Source organism: Canis lupus, chromosome 7 (genome assembly GCF_011100685.1).
Source record: "Canis lupus familiaris isolate Mischka breed German Shepherd chromosome 7, alternate assembly UU_Cfam_GSD_1.0, whole genome shotgun sequence".
In the NCBI taxonomy this organism is placed as follows: Eukaryota; Metazoa; Chordata; class Mammalia; order Carnivora; family Canidae; genus Canis; species Canis lupus.
The window spans coordinates 37,352,307-37,366,254 of NC_049228.1; the positions used below are offsets into that span (position 1 = coordinate 37,352,307).

Below are 13,948 nucleotides of genomic sequence, written 5' to 3' on the forward strand. Positions count from 1 at the left end.
CCTAATTGAAAAAAAGACAAATGCTTCTCTTCCTCAGGTCAGCAACAAGGCAAGAATGTGCACTCTGACCACTTCTATTCAATGTTGTACCAGATGACCTATGACAAGGCAAGAAATAAAAGGCATACCAATTAGAAAGGACGAAATAAAATGTTTTGCCAATGACATGATTGTTTATCCAGAAAATCCTAAGGAATCTGTAAAATGCTATTAGAATAAGCAAAGTTAGGAAATTCACAAGATACAAGGTCAATATACAAAAAAATCAATAGTATTTCTGGGTATTAGCAATGAACCACTAGAACATGAAATTAAAAATTGTAAAAGAGTCACCAAAGACATGAAGGACTCAAATTTAACAAAATGTGTGCAAAACCTGTGCAATGGAAACTATAAGCCACTGCTGGAAGAAGGATCCCTAAATAAATGAGGAGACACCATCTGCTCGTGGAGTAGAAGACTTTGTGTTGTGAAGATGTCAGTTCCCTCCAGATCGATATGCAGACCTGACACCACCTCGAAGTCCCAGCAGTGTCTACAAATGGACAGGCCAATTTTAAAATTTGTGCAAGGATGCAGATGACTTCGAATATAAACTGTGAGGGGCACCTAGGTGGCACAGTCAGTTAGGCACCAGACTCAGGTCATGATCTCAGAGTCATGAGATCAAGCCCCACATCAGGCTCTGTACTCTGTGCTCACTACAGAGTCTACTTGAGATTCTCTTTACCTCTCCCTCTGCCCCATCCCTTGCATTATCTCACTCTATCTCTCTCAAATAAATAAATCTTAAAAGAAGAAGAAGAAGAAGAAGAAGAAGAAGAAGAAGAAGAAGAAGAAGAAGAAGAAAGAAGAAGAAAAGAAAAGGAGAAGGAGAAGAAGGAAGAAGAAGGAGAAGAAGGAAGAAGAAGAAGAAGAAGAAGAAGAAGAAGAAGAAGAAGAAGAAGAAGAAGAAGAAGAAGAAGAAGAAGAAGAAGAAGAAGAAGAAGAAGAAGAAGAAGAAGAAGAAGAAAGAAGAAGAAGGAAGAAGAAGAAGGAGGAGGAGGAAAGAAGAAAGCAGCCAATGAAACCATGAGAACAAAATAGCAGGACATCTGCATGGACACTAGTGATCCTCTACAAAGGCTCCAAGGTAATTCAGTGGGGCAAAGAGAAGTCTTCAGCAGGTAATGCTGAAACAACTGCATATCCCATTTGGAGTAAAATACACTTAGACCTTTACTTCACACATAAAAATTAACTAGAAATAAATGGATCCAAAGGCAAAGGATGAAACTTCAAAAAGAAAACAAAATCTCGGCATAAGGATAAACATATAGACAAAAGGAGTCAAATTGAGAGTTGGGAAGTAGACCCAAACATCTTTGGCCAATTGATTTTTTTCTTTTTTTCTTTTTTCTTTTTTTTTTTTTTCCATGGCCAATTGATTTTTGATGTCAAGAATGTCAAGTTCATTCAAGGGTGAAAGAATACTCTCTTCAACTGATGGTTGTTCTGGGATCACTGGGTTTCCACTTGCAAGAGAAAGATTAGATCTCTGCTTCATACCGTATACAAAAATTAATGCAAAATAGATCAATGACCTATGTATGAGCTAAATCTGTAAAACTCTTAGAAGAAAACATAAAGGTTTTCATGACTATAGATTTGGGAATGGGTTCTTAGATATGAGACCAAAAGCATAAGCAACAGAATACAGGTAAGTTTGACTTCATAAAAACTTTAAAATTTTGTGCATCAAAGGAAATCATCAAGAAAATGAAAAGACATAGAATGAGTGAAAATACTTGCAGATCAAATATCTGCTAAGGTTTAATACCCAGAATCTATACAGACTTATACAATTCAACAAAAGCAATCCAATGAAAAATGTGCAAAGAACTTGAATCTATGTTTTTCTAAAGAAGATATACAAATAGGGCAGCCCAGGTGGCTCAGCAGTTTAGCGCCACCTTCAGCTCAGGGCCTGATCCTGGAGTCCTGGGATCGAGTCCCATGTCAGACTCCGTGCATGGAGCCTGCTTCTCTCTCTGCCTATGTCTCTGCCTCTCTCTGTATCTCTCATGAATAAATAAAATCTTTAAAAAAAAGATATACAAATGGCTGATAAACATGTGAAAAGACACTCAATATCACTGATCATTGGGGAAACACAAATCAAAATCACAATAAGATCCATGAAATGACACATACTATAACATGGATGAACCTGGACAAACACTATGTTATGAGAAATAAGCCAGATGTGAGCAAATATTGTGTGATTCCATTTATATCAAGTGTGGATAGTAGGCAAGTTCAAAGAGACAGGAAGTAGAACGATGGTTACCAGGTGCTGAGGGAAGGGGAAATGGAGTTATTGCTTAATTGTTTGGGTTTCTGTTTGGGTGCTGAAAACGATTTTAAAGTAGATAGTAGCGGTGATGGTTGTACACAGTAATGCATTTAATGCCACTGAACTGTATGGCTAAAGATAGTTTAAAAAGCAAATTTTAAGTTACACAAAAAAGTGGGGCACATCATTGGCTCAGTATGTTAAGCATCTGACTCTTAGTTTTTTTTTTTTTTTTAAGATTTATTTATTTATGATAGAGAGAGAGAGAGAACGGCAGAGACACAGGCAGAGGGAGAAGCAGGCTCCACGCTGGGAGCCCGACGCGGGACTTCATCCCGGGACTCCAGGACCGCACCCTGGGCCAAAGGCAGGCGCTAAACCGCTGAGCCACCCCCCAGGGATCCCCTGACTCTTAGTTTCGGCTCAGATCTTGATCTCAGGGTCATGGTATCAAGCCCTGTGTCAGGCTCCTCAGTCAGCACAGAGTCTGCTTAAGTTTCTCTTTCCTCTCTCTGCCCCTCCCCCTGCACACTCTCTCAAATAGATAAATCTTTTTTAAAAATTTAACTTACCCAGAAGGACTGGCGCTGCAAAGCGTTGATAAGGAAGTGTAACAACCAAATTCTCACACACAGCTAGTGAGAATATGGCATCGGACAACCACTTTGGAAAACAGCCTGGCAGTTTCTTTATAAAGTTAAGAACACCTCTCCTGCATGACCCAGCAATTCCCCACCTAGATTCCTGCTTAAGAGAGATGAAACGGTGTCCATACAAAAACTTTTACATATATGTTCATGGCAGCTTTATCTATAATAGCCAGTAAGTGAAAACACCCTAGTGCCCATCACTAATAGAATACTATTTAACAATAAAAAGCACAAACTTGGGCAGCCCGGGTGGTTCAGTGGTTTAGTGCCACCTTTGGTCCAGGGCGTGATCCTGGAGACCCGGGATTGAGTCCCAGGTCGGGCTCCCTGTGTGGAGCCTACTTCTCCCTCTGCCTGTGTCTCTGCCTCTCTCTCTCTCACTCTCTCTCTGTGTCTCTCATTAATAAATAAATAAAATATTTAAAAAATAAAATAAAAAGCACAAACTTGTGAATATACAAGTCATATGAATTAATCTCAAAATAATTATTCTGAGTGAAAGAAGCCAGTGACAAGAGAGTACATATCACATGTTTCCATTCATATAAAATTTTAGAAAATGCAAATTAATCCAATGTGACAAACGGATCAGTGGTTCCTTAAGGGGCAAAAGATAGCAGAAAGATGGGCTGCAGAGGTCATAGGGCAACTTTTGGAATTGATGGAAATGTTATGTATCTTGATTGTGGTCATAATATCATGGGTATATACATCTTTCAAAATGAATTGAGTTATACAATTTACATAGATACAGCTATGTATGTAAGTTATACCTCAATAAAGTTGTTATTTTTTTTAAGTTTCAGTCTGTATCTTCATGGCACCTTGAGGTGTTACGAGGGGCAAGGGAATCTGTATCATCTATCTGAATAGATACTGCTTTAGGCTGCAGAAAAATTATGACCTCCAAGTACCACCCCTCATTTGTACAAGACCCAGCTACTCACGTGCCTATTTATAAAGTGTTGCAATAAGGTCACTAGTTCAAAATGCCTTGATTTCACTCCTCATTCTGTTCAGAGCTTTTAGATACCTCTAGCTCCTTCTGAAATATTGAGATGGTGATTTAAAACTATGCTTTTTCTCTACTCAATGCAGCAGTCCAATTCCAAACCCAATCTAATTATAGATATCCTGTAAGGACAACCTGTTCTCCCTCCCTCTGGCCAGAATGCATTGATCAAAAGTGATTTTATTGCTTTCTTAATTGCCTTAAATCAAGGGTCAGGAAGGAGATATGCACTCAGGGAGCAGAGAAGGTTCCCATGATTCATTAAAGTGACGACAGACCCTTTCCATGTACAAAATTGGGAGGTTTACAAGATCCATGAAAACTAAACAAAGAAGAAAAATATCCTTGCCTACATTTCTGGTGTGGATAGGAACTTGTCCAAAAGTGACTGTAAATAGAAGCCATCTGCTTTTTTTTTCCATTTCATTTTTTCTCCATTGGAAAAACTAAATTTTGGGGATAGGAATAGTAATTTGGTCAACCTTGCAGAAGAGACTGGGAATACAGGATAGTTTGGTGGGACAGAAGAGCCAAAGAAGGGAAGTGATCCCTAGAGTTGGAATCTCAGTGATGAATGAGATCACATTAACTAGATGTTCAGCCTGCTGTCTGGACTTGTTTCCTTATCCATGTAATTTCTAAAATAACATCAAACTTCAAAAATTCCAAAGCATCCTGTTTTCCATCACAGAAAAGACAACGTGGATGTCTACACTTGCTGGGTTACAATAGTTGGATGAAATTGGATGGGGGGGTCCTTTGAAGCTGTTCATGGAAGAAAGAGGTGGAATATATTAACTGATCCATAGACTCTGAAGTCCCCACTGTGCCCAAAGCCCTTTCTGAGGAAGAGACTGCCACAGGTGGTTCCTTCTTGATAAGTTGCTATGCTTTTTGTTTTGTCATCCTGCAACTCTGGCCCTCATTTGATTGGATTAGGGGAATGGTGCCCTACCCTGATGCTTTTCTGGGAACCTAAATATAAAGGAGAATAGTGGACTGGACAGGAATGGGTTCTTTGGAGAGTTTTTAGTCTCCAAAACAGCATAGAATCAGGAGTTTTAGTAAACTGTATCTGCCTAAAACAGAATCATTTGAATTTTGGGTACAGAGTCTACATCCAGTCCTGGCAATGGGAAGGAGCAGAAGCCCACCAGGCATCAGGGAGACCACTAAGGCTGGAGTCCCATAAACAGCACAGCCCCTACAGCAGAGAGGCAGAAATTCTGGCTCTGGAGAGTCTCCAGGACCTACACTACACTTACAGGTCCAGAAGGTCTGGCTCTCGGGGAGTATTCTTTATTACAATCTGGGGAGACCAGCTGCACAACAGATCTTGTGCATGAGCATTTACCTGCATGAGTAAAACCATAGTGTAAACACTGATTTGCTCTGTGGTGTCAGAAATGAAGCTTCAGGGACTTCCTTATGGTCAAGATCAGCAGAGCCAATGAAAGATTTTCTACGTCTAGCGGCACCTGGGTGGCTCAGTCAATTAAGCATCTGCCTTTGGCTCAGGTCATGATCTCAGGGTCCTGGGATTGAGTCCCTCGGGGGGCTTTCTGCTTCTCCCTCTCCCCCCTGCTCATGCTCTCTCTCTTGTTCTCTATCTCAAATAAATAAATGAAATACAAAAAAAAAAGATTTTCTACTTCTAAACAAGAAACTGGAAATCTACAGGGTGTTTTTCTTAGGACTCCTACAGCATCCTCCTTTTGTGATTTTGTTACTGACCACTTTATACCCTGGATCACTGTGACCCTGCGTCTTATGTATGGAAAAGGCAGCAATCACTCCATTTCCGCAAGGCCTAGGCACTGGGACAGCTGGTGTGTAGTCGTCCTGTGGTTGCATGAGGGACTCTGGGGCAGCCCAATAGGAAGGCAGAGCGCTTCCCTGGCAGACCCAACATGCACCCTTGTTTCTTGCTAAAACTGGCAATCCTATCAGCACCACAGTGTGATACCAACGCTGAAGACCAGAGGGAGAGGCTCATCCGGGCAAGAGCAGCAGAGGGGAGGAGATTAGACCTGAGGAGCTCTGGGGAGTAGCTCTTAGCTGCCCCGTCTGGATTCCCTAAAGATCTGCAATGTCTTGGGTCTGCAGACAGAAAACATGGCATCAGCACGGCTGTGAGACCAATGTGTCTGCAAAGGGGCAGCAACTGGCCAGAACTTGTTGGCATTTGTGGTTCTCAAAACCCTGTATCTGTAGAATTTTAACTGTTTTTAATCTTTCACAAAAGTGAGAATTGGAGCAGAGCTTAGAATATAATGCAAAAAATTAATTTAGCATCTTGCCTCTGAAGTGACAAATCCTCCAAGTGTGGTTTTGTGTGCTTCTTGTCCTTAAGTACCCAGCACACTCAATGACCCAAACTTACAGAGTTGTTTTACTCATGCTTTTCAGTTAGCACCAGCTAATAACACAAATATGAGATGTGGCCGATGAGTAGCTCTTAGGCCATCCTGATCTTGTGCAGCGTTGTTTCAGATATAAGATTGCTGACTGTACCTAGCAGAAACTAAATTATTCATTTCTTCCTCTCAAGAAAAAAGATGGTTTTTTACTTTGGTATATTCCTAGGCTTAGCTTTCCATTCCTGTGCTTAGTGCCAATGACTGTTTGCCCCTTTGCCTTTTTGTTTTCCCTCGGTGAGCCCAGCTTCTCCATGATAAGGGGTTTAGCTTTCTCTGTCTGACCTTCTCTTCAGGACAACAAACCCCATTTTCTGTTTAAATGATTACTCATAAATAGAAGTGCATTAGTGCTAGCTCTGGCCAAAATCCATCTGGTCTCTTCCCTTCTATGCAGAATGACAAATTGGCAAAAGGGCAGGAAGAGAAGGGTCAGGGAGCAGGCTAGGCCAGTCCCTGCAGAGACACAGCCTGTGTGCACAGATGCCAGGCTACAGCCTGTGTGCACAGATGCCAGGCTCCTCATGCAGAGAGAGCCTCTATGTGTCCTGGGAAGTACCCTCCCTAGCTCCATGGCTACTGAAGATTTTAATATAGAATGCAGGAAATGCCATGTTTGCCTACATGTCTGCAAAGCATCCTGGATTTGGCAGAGGAAAAAGCAAGCAAGAAGACAGGGAAAAGCAATAAAGGATACAGAATTTTAGAAATCATGCCTATTGATGAGTGTCTCTGTGTGTGTAAATTCCTCCCCACCCCCCACAACCATTTAGCCACTTACTACTCAGTCTAGCAAGGTACAAACACTTAAAGGATCAATAATTTAAATAACAGTGAATGCTAATGGAAAACACTGAAATGGTAGAAGTACAAATGTCATAAAAGACAGGTCTGAGAGAGGGCAGGGTTGGGGAGATGGGAGATACCTGTCTGCAAGCCTTCCTAGGGGCAGTGCTCGCATGGCCAAGAGCCCTTGGCCCAGCACCTACAATTCCCTTCTCTGGAGGCTCAGAGACAATTCTCCTGCAGAACTTTCCAAGCAACCTTTCTGTGACCTCATGTGCTTGCTCAGTGGTGTCTTAGTTACAAGAGTGGAATGCAGTCAGCAACCCCCTTGTCCTAGAATGGCTTATCTTATGGGACAGGAACACTTCCTTGTCCTCCTCTCCTGCACTATTCCAGGTCTCATTGGTAATGGAACTGCTTTTTCCCTACATTACTCTCAGAGGCAGGATTTTTTTTTAGTTCTTCTGTGGGACAGAATGGTAAAAATGAAAAGAAAAAATTTTCTTATTCCAAAACGGACAAACTGGGACGAGTCAGACGCCTTCTAGGATCTTCACAAGAGAGAAAACCCAGTTTTCAATTTCTGGATGGCTTTCTGATCCTTGAGCTCTTGCCTCACACAACTACAGGAAGGAATGTGTGGTGGGTGCTCTGGGATGAGCCGAGGACCCCTGGAAAGCACACGGCTGGCTAGAGGAATACTGGGAGCTGGGGCTGGAAGGGCCACCACAAAGCCTGCCTTCCTCCACTCCAGCTGCATTTCCCAAAACTCAGTTAAGCCAATGGGAACCCAGGCACTGGAGGGTGGGTTTTTTGCCTTCCTGGGCAACGTTTCCAAAATCTGGAGACGGTGATGAGGAGTGAGGTACATCATTTCTCATATGTTCTAATGCGTTGTCAACAGAACTACTGATGTGCCATTTTAATGCTTGCCATCTTTCCTGGGGTCACTGAGCCATCTTGGGGGACTGAGGCCAATCCCTGGGGGCGAGCCCTGCCCGAGTCGTTGAACTGCTGCAGGTGTCTTAGAGCCAGCCTTCCTTACACTAGGGAGCCCTGGGCCGGCTGACACCGAGGCAGGTGCCCTCTGGGGTAGGGAGGGCCTGGCACTCACGCAACCTCCAAGGAGACCCCATGCTGGAGGGATGGGGAGCCGGGGAGAGGCTTGGGACACACTGAGAACAGGCAGTGAGGACTCTCACCCAGAGGCGCAGAAGAGCCAGGGTGCCGGGGAGGGGTCCCTGCCAATCAGAGCCAGGCTCCCATCTCCACCAATCAGGCCAGGTGCTCCCATCTCCATCAATAAGGGCCAGTCCCATCTCCACCAATCAAGACCAGGAGCTCCCATGTCCACCAATCAGAGCTTGCACCACCACACCCTCTCACCAATCAGAACCAAGCACGGCTTGGTTTAGGGTTTAAATTCAGAGAGTTTCGTATTTCAAGATCCCTCGGTGCCTGTGGGAAACAAGGGCCAAGCGGGAGAGAGAGGCAGGTAGACCCCCCACCCCCACCCCCTACCCCGCTCCTGCAGGGGTGCTTCGGAGAGCCAGGGCGCTGTGACAACACGTTTGGCTGTCATGGTCCCCTGCTCCCTCCTCCCAGCCCTTGTTTGGGGGGTAGTTTGCAGTCCTACCCCTGCAGGGACGCTGCCCTCAGGGCCCCGCGGCTCCCTGGTTGACCCGCGGTCCTCCCGCCGCTGACCCCTTCGTTGGCCAGCAAAGGTCTAAAAGATCAGGAGAATACACGGGAAGCCTGCCGCGTTAGTGACGTGGCCCCGGGCCTCCTGACACTGCAGGTGAGGAAAGCTGTTTCTGATCCCGTTCAGTGACTGCAGTTTATTTCCTTCCCCTTGGAATAAAAATATCTAATGAAAAAAATCCGTTTTGTGCCAGCCCCCATTCAAAGGCCCCAAGTCATTGCCAATTAATGTTTTGGTGCAAATGAAACTTAATTTTGAGGGAGCTTGATGAGGACAAGGAGAGAATCACATACAGGTCATAAACATACAGGAAAAAAAATTAATGTTTATTCTAAGAAAATAAGTCATACAGCTGCTTTGGCTTCCAGGACTTCTGTGCAGGAAGAGGTTTGCTCATGTGAAAAAGAATTAGTGGTCTAATGGACCAGCACCCAAGCCAATAGTGATAATGTGACTCTAAATGCTAATGACATGATTCAGGCTGCATTAATAAACACTTACTGTATAAAACCAGGATTGTATGCTGAACACAGTGATGTCCTCCTGGGGTCCCCTTTAAGGACAGACCTGGTTTGCCTCTACTGCTAGAGTGCTAAAGAGACATGACTCCGGGGCAGCTCCAGCTCTATCTAGTTGGGCTGTGATGACTCTTACTTATTTATTTTTTTATTTTTTGGCTGTAATGACTCTTAAGGATGATCACTCAAGATAGCTCTATGAGTCTGTTTCATAAATAGGTTCTGCGGCAAGCTCACAAAATAGATTTTTTAAAAGATTTTATTTATTTATTCATGAGAGACACACAGAGAGGCAGAGACATAGGCAGAGGGAGAAGCAGGCTCCCTGTGGGGAGCGGGATGTGGACTTGATCCCAGGACCCCAGGATCATGACCTGAGCTGAACGCAGACCCTCAAACACTAAGCCACCCAGGTGCCCCCTCAATAAAAGTTTCCAAAGAGGAGATGAGCCTTGACTGAGCACTTGGTCTGCCCATATTCAGTGGTGGATCAAATCCATCTCAGCCCAGAGCAGGATAGCTTAGGAAAGTACCTAGCTCCAGAGAGCCCTGTAGGTTGGCCAGGGCCATCCTTGAGTCTGTCCTAGAGCTCCATTTCTCCTGCCCACTCCTACTTTGATGCCCTCTCTCCCACAGCTGTTGATCTTAAGTTCACTCCTTTCTAAACGTCCTGCCAGCTAGCCAGCACTTCCTGGGGAACCCAGCCTGCAAAGACATCACGCCAGTTCTCTGCTCCATGCTAGTTCAATTTACATTTACAGAGTTGCCTTCAGAATTTGGGCAAAGATTTGGTACAATCTACAAAGCTTTCTACCAGTAAAAGCTGCCTGAAATGAAAGAGACATCCCACATAGATGAGGAGATCTTCAGAGAGGAGATAGATGCTCAGAGAAAAATGCTATTGGAAAGACGATGACTAGGTGAAGGACTGGAAATAAAAAATACTCTGGTTGGATGGGGCACCTGGATGCTGCAGTTGGTTAAGCATCCGACTCTTGGTTTTGGCTCAGGTCATGCTCTCAGAATCCTGGGATTGAGCCTTGTACTGGCTCCATGACCAGCATGGAGTCTGCTTCTCCCTCTCCTTTCCCCTCTGCTCCTCCCCCTCCTTGTGTGCATGTGTGCACATACATGCACATTCTCTCTAAAATAAATCTTAAAAAAAAAAGGAATAGGGTGGATAGACTGGATGTCTTCCAGAGTCCCTTCTTACATTAAGACCTTAATATCTATAATAGGTCGCTAAAGCTGCCATCACAAAATACAGCAGATAGGGTAGAAAATACAACAGAAATTCATTTCTCTGGAAGCTAGAAGTTCATGATCAAAGTGTCATCAGGTTTGGTTTCTTTTGAGGTCTCTTTCCTTGGCTGTGCTCTCCCTGTCTTCAGATCATCCTCCTCCTGTATCTCTGTATTAATCTCTTCTTCTGAGGACACCAATCATAATAGGTTAGGGCCCAGCCACATGAACTCCCTTTTCCTTAATTACTAAAGGCCCTATTTCCAAATACAGTCATATTCTGAAGTACTAGGGGCTTCAACATATGACTTTGGAGGGGACACAGTGCAGCCATAACAATATTCCAAGGTCTTATTGTATCCCAGATATTTAATACCTGTTAGCACACATTCAGCCCTATCTTATTATAAAAGACCAAAGTCAGTATTTAACTACATAAGACAGGGTTGGCCAAAGTCATGTTTGAAGGAGTAATCCATACTGTAACAGAATTTGAACTGCTAAATGAGTAGTTGGTAGCCTTTTAAAAACAGTGCTGAAAAAAATAAAAATAAAAACAAATAAAAACAGTGCTGCTTTCCTAAATCTAGTTGCTATGAATATCATTATATCCACCCTACTTAATCCAGATAATATGAATATTGGCCAGAGAAGCCAGAGCACACACACATTTATACCAATGTAGGTTCACACACAAACATGGACTCCATACCTAAGGAACAAGGGGACTTTCTACAGATAATAGGATAACTGAATTTTTCTGGGGATAGTACTGAGTATAGAAGGAGAAAAAGTGGGGCAGCCCAGGTGGCTCAGTGGTTTAGCAGCGTCTTCGGCCCAGAGCATGATCCTGGAGACCCCGGATTGAGTCCCACATTGGGCTCTCTGCATGGAGCCTGCTTCTCCCTCTGCCTGTGTCTTTGCTCCTCTCTCTCTCTCTCTCTCTCTGTGTGTGTGTCTCTCATGAATAAATAAATAAAATCTTTTTTTAAAAAAAGAAAGAGAAAATGTACTATGATGGCTTTATCTCTATTTTTTTTAGAGAGAGCAAGTAAGGGATTTTGAGGGGGAAGAGAAAGCATTTTAAGCAGATTCCATGCCTAGCGTGGAGCCCAACTTTGGGCTTGGGGCTCAATCTCAAGACCCTGAGATCATGATCCGAGCTGAAATCAAGAGTTGGACACTTAACCAATTCTGCCACCCAGACATCCCAATGGCTTTATCTCTTGTATTCACTCGATAGTCATTTATTCATCCATTCAAGCAATATGAATAAGGTTCCAATTACATGAAAGCATGTGCTAAAGGATTTGGGAAGAACAACTTTGTAAAAAACCAAATCCCGTAAGCTGTGCTGCAGTAATGATGATGCCATAAAGCATGGGCTTTGTCAACACAAGGATTGGGCTCAAAACCAAGCTCTATCCAGTGCCAGCTATGTGACCTTGGGCAAGTCACTCACCCTTTCTAGGCCTCAGTCTCCTCATTGGTACAATACAGACAATAGTAACACCTTATCTATTGGTGTCCCTAGTGGTGGCTCGGGGAAGCCTTTGTCCATCTTCCATAACTGTCATCAGCGTCCTCCAAAGCCACCTTGAATAAGTGTGAAATCTAATTAAAACTAGTACCTTTATTTGACACTTGCATCTCCCTCTTGAATAAGATGGCAGCCATGGGGTTGGGTGGCTCAGTTAGTTGGGGACTGACTCTTGATTTCAGCTCAGGTCATGATCTCAGGATCCTGGGATGGAGTCCCGAGTTGGGTTCCACACTCAGTGGGGAATCTGCTGGAGATCCTCTCTCTTTCTCTTCTCTCCCTCTGCCCCTTCCCTTGCTCTCTCTCTCTCTCTCTGGAATAAATAAATAAATCTTTTAAAAAAAAGGTGGCAGCCCTGAAGGCTCTCCTATATTGAAATCTTTGAGCTACCATTTGCTTATGCACTGTGAAAATTAAGTGAGGTAATGCACACAACATGCTTTCTCATGTAATTGGGTGATAAATGTTAGCCATCATTAAGGCATTATGTGGTAAGTACCGTAAGGATGTGGTGACTGAGTCATCTTGATTTCCCCTCATCCATCTCAGGACACCCACCCACCACAACCCCAGGGCCAGACAGACCTCCATAAGGATGTTAAAGGATGTTACATGGAAGTGACATAAGATTCAGAAGGAGAAAGGATCACTTCCAATTTTTGTTTTTAAAGAATGACAAATACTTTTGTGGAGGATATAGGATTTGATGTGGTCCCTGAAGGATAGCAAATCCAAATGAAAAGAATGGCATAAATGAAGATATGTAGATGAGGAAAAGGAAGGCATGTTCATGTAATAGGCAGTGCAGTGAGCGTTAAGGCTAGGAGGGAACATTGGTGCTGAAAATCCAACGAATCCTTCTAAGCCTGGAGAGGTTGAGGTTGGGATCAGTAGTCAGTGAGGAACTGTTGAGAAGTCTAAGTGGATATGTGAGATGATCAGAAGTGCTTCAAGGAGGGGCACCTGGGTGGCTCAGTTGGTTAGGCATCTGCCTTTGGCTTGGGTCATGATCTTGGAGCCCTGGGATCGAGTCCCACATTGGGCTCCCTGCTCAGTGAGGAACCTGGTTCTCCCTCTCTCTGCCGCTCCCCCTGCTTGTGAGCTCTCTCTGTGTGTCAAATAAATTCTTAAAAAAAAAAAAAAAAAAAAGATTTTCTCTCTCCCCTTCTGCCCCTTTACCTCCTCTTTAAAAATAAATAAAGGAGGGGGATCCCTGGGTGGCGCAGCAGTTTAGCCCCTGCCTTTGGCCCAGGGCGCGATCCTGGAGACCCGGGATCAAATCCCACATCGGGCTCCCGGTGCGTGGAGCCTGCTTCTCCCTCTGCCTGTGTCTCTGCCTCTCTCTCTCTCTCTCTCTCTGTGTGTGTGACTATCATAAATAAATAAAAATTTAAAAAATAAATAAATAAATAAATAAATAAATAAATAAAGGATACAATTCAGTTATTTTTTATTATATTCATCTAGTCTTAGGTATAAAGTTTCCCCCAGGGATCCCTGGGTGGCGCAGCGGTTTGGCGCCTGCCTTTGGCCCAGGGCGCGATCCTGGAGACCCGGGATCGAATCCCACGTCAGGCTCCTGGTGCATGGAGCCTGCTTCTCCCTCTGCCTGTGTCTCTGCTTCTCTCTCTCTCTCTCTGTATGTGACTATCATAAATAAATAAAAATTAAAAAAAAAAATAAAATAAAATAAAAAAAAATAAAGTTTCCCCCATAGTTATAATTGCAATATGTAAACATCATCCT

The 13,948-nt window shown here is 43.6% G+C and overlaps 1 long non-coding RNA gene across 2 annotated transcripts in view; it reads right to left on the bottom strand.

Annotated features, from left to right (window-relative positions):
- LOC102152520 overlaps nt 1–7,596 on the bottom strand; it is a 28,802-nt gene extending 21,206 nt beyond the window's left edge. Inside the window, exons 1-2 of one of the 2 annotated variants that reach the window (XR_005362255.1) lie at nt 7,341–7,596; nt 2–98 (exon numbers count right to left, since the gene is read on the bottom strand). This is a non-coding gene — a long non-coding RNA (uncharacterized LOC102152520). The remainder of the gene's footprint in view (nt 1; nt 99–7,340) is intronic. The other variant, XR_005362254.1, reaches the window with a different exon arrangement.
- Between the last annotated feature and the right edge of the window lie 6,352 nt (nt 7,597–13,948).